The following is a 3552-nucleotide window of genomic DNA, read 5'->3' as shown; positions in this document are numbered from 1 at the left end:
AGTATAGAGTTCACCACAAGAAGCATTCTTCATGATTTATTCTTTGGAGCCTTTCTAGAACATGACATAGGTATAACCCATTCTGTGTGTGCCATGAAAACTTTCTTTATAGGATCTTCCATAGAGGTATTCCTTCGTAACCTACCGCAAGGGCATAACCTTTATTATTTGCCGCGAAGGCTCTAAGTCCAAAACCTACCTTTCATATTGTTCTTTCCTTATTTGTCCAAAATTCCATCCCTTTAGACTACGTAGTGGAAATCATTTCGTTCTTTCAAGGTCTGCCACATAGGCATTTCCTTTAGAAGGTTGTCATAAGGGCTATTCTTTAGATTGTACCACAAAAGAATCCATTACCAAATTTGCCACGAAGGCTTCCATCTCTTAGTTTGCCACAAGGGCTTCTATTTTTTAGATTGCCACAAATAATTCCATTTTTGAGATCCCTACAAAGGCTTTCATTTTAAATACACTACAAAGGCTTCCATTTCATAAATGGCTACAAAGGTTTCCATTTCAAATATGCTACAAAGGCTTTTATTTCTTGATGTGTTCACGATAGGGATTCGCCAGGACTCACATTTCGTAATGTTTGCCCCTGACAGTCCTGGGTCATGTAGAAAACCCCATTAGATAATAAATTTCCTTTATTTTTTTGCCATATGATGCCATAACCCACCAGTCATGGTCTTAAAGGATATAGTGCCATGGCCTTACATGATATGGTGCCATGGCCATGGGCTTTCTTCTTAGAGATCAAGATTAAAGTCTCAACAGACCCCTTTTAGACTCCACCACAGTGAACAAACACAGACTCACATAACAAACATTTCATGCATTTGCACCAAACTTAACATACATATAGACATTCTCTTATAGTCATACTTTCGACTTTAGATTTCCCATTATATACTCTATATCTGTCAGGTTCATACAAACTATACATGCTAGTCTTATCCAACTTTCATATATCAACATATTCATCAAACCATCCCTTTTAGTTTCAAATCACAATTCATACGATCTTTCACAGAAGTACCTAGAATAAACAATGTACAACATACAAGAGTAGGCTTAGGTACTCACCTACAACAGTTCCAAACTCCAGATCTAGACTTCCCTCGTAAGATCTACAACAACTACTCCTACAGATCATGAAAACTCATCAGGATCTATTCAAATACCCTACCCCTTTCTTACCATCATTTTTAACACCAGAATTCCCCAAATAGGGCCTTATATCATCCATCTTATTGATCTACCAAGTTAACAGATTTACTCTTTCACAACATGATATAAATGGTAAGAAACCTTACCTTGTCATGAAGCATTCATAGGTGAAGATCCAGATTTACTATTTAGCTTAAGTGAAAGTAGGAAATACTCTAGGTTCCTTTAGATCTAGATAAAAATACTTCTTGAAAAAGTAAGAAAAAACACTCCCCTTTTCCAATCCTGGTTATCTAGATATACAACCTTTGTCCCTATGGAAACTTGATACGCGCCATAATCCTATTCAATCTACTGCATAGGTGGTTTACAATTGAAGGGAAACATGTACAAAAATCCAATATATATATAGTAATTTCATCGTTCGTTTCTAACCACCTTAGAATGTAACCAGTACCGTGACTAACCAAACTTGGCATACAATACTTTACGGCGATGACCCAATTACCCAAAATTCCTTAATTCATTACGAAGCTTCTCTTTTTAAGAATTCATCTCTTTTCCAAGATAATTCCTTGCAATAATTTAATGCCTGCCATGCACCCACTTTACACTCCAAGAGCATTAGTTAGGCGGATAGAACTATGCCGTTCAGAATACTACTCAGTTAAACCACCAATTTTAGAACCCGTCAAAATTGGGTGTTACATAAGGTCATGTGTTGGATAATTTCTCTCGTGTGATTTCAATTGATGAAAGGCATAAGCTATCAATTTTCGATCTTGCATCAGTACAAAACCTAGTCCTTTTAATAAGGCATTGCTATAAACTACAAATTCTTTTCTGAATTAAGGTTGAGTCAAAACTTTAGCTTCAGTCAACATCTTTTTCTACTGATCAAAACTCTTTTGACACTTTTTAGTTTAGAAAAAACAAACATTTTTTGAAGTATTTTTGTTAACGGTAAGACAATCATGGAAAAACCTTTCACAAATAGTTGGTAATAACCTGCTAAGCCTAGAAAACTACGTACTTCTGTAACATTTCGCGGAGGTTTTTAATTCCAAATCGTAATAATTTTGTTCGGATCAACCCGAATACCATCCGGTGAGATCACATGCCCCAAAAATCTATCTTCGGGTTGCCAAAATTCACGTTTACTGAATTTAGCATAAAACTACTTCTCGTGCAGAGTTTGTAGCACAACTCTCAAATGTTGATAATGTTTGATATCATTTTTAAAGTAAATCAAAATGTCATCAATAAACACAACTACAAACCGGTCTAAATGCGACTGAAACCTTCTATTCATCAGATCCATAAATGAAGCACGAGCATAAATCCTACCGAACGACATAATAAAAAATTAATAGTGTAACGCTCCAAACCCAATCCTTAAAGAGGATCTAGAAATGACGTGTTATTGTCTTAAAATCTTTTTCTTTAAAATCTTGACTGGCGTAGACCCCATGAAGGTACAGTTTAAGTGAATATGAATTATAAAACATTTTTCATTCCAAGATAATAAGGTTATACAGTTTAAAAAAAACATAGAAATTTCACTGAAAGTTTCGTAAGGTTTATAAATTTTAAGCATAATTTCAAATACATAAATCGATTTTCAAAATAAAATATCTAGATGCCACTCACAGGCCGTGCATAATACAAAATATTAGAAGTCTCATGACAACACTAGTCTTCTAGCGTAGTCTTCAGATCCTTTGCTTCGTCAACATGGTTGAGAAGGAAAGGTAACTAAGTAAGTTCAAAGAACTTAGTGAGTTTTAGAGCAAATATTTCAGTGAACACATGTAATTCAAATGAACTTTTTCAACTCAACAAATCATATAGTTTTCCAGTTGGCGGACACCAAACACAACCATACTGTACGTGAGACATTATTCCTTTAACGTATATACTACGCCCATACAACCATGCAGACAAACTTCTTCGTGTTAGCCATGCGCAAGTCCATGAGCGAGCCATATTATTTATTTCATTCTTTTCATTCATCTGTCGTGATTTGCCAATATGGTTTGCAATGATTCTTGCCCTACTAGAGGCGACACAATCCTTTTCATGTAACTTAGTTATATTCTAATCAATTCTCATTTACTTAACCGAATTGCTCAACTAGAATAATAAAATAATAATATAGTGTATGACTCTTATCAAACTAAGGACTTAACTCATTCGTGTATCAGTTGGGGTGGCGTATACTCTTCTGAAGAGTCTGCCCAACCACCAAGCTCGCCTAGCACAAATTTCTCCCAAAGGCGCATTCAAAGAATTCATATACTTAATCAAATTTAATGCCTTACTCACTAAGAATTCACTCTAAACACCGTCTTTTTGATATTACAACGATTGAATGCTAAGGCT

Source organism: Gossypium hirsutum, chromosome D03 (assembly GCF_007990345.1).
Source record: "Gossypium hirsutum isolate 1008001.06 chromosome D03, Gossypium_hirsutum_v2.1, whole genome shotgun sequence".
NCBI classification, from domain to species: Eukaryota; Viridiplantae; Streptophyta; class Magnoliopsida; order Malvales; family Malvaceae; genus Gossypium; species Gossypium hirsutum.
This window is presented reverse-complemented; position numbering follows the sequence as displayed.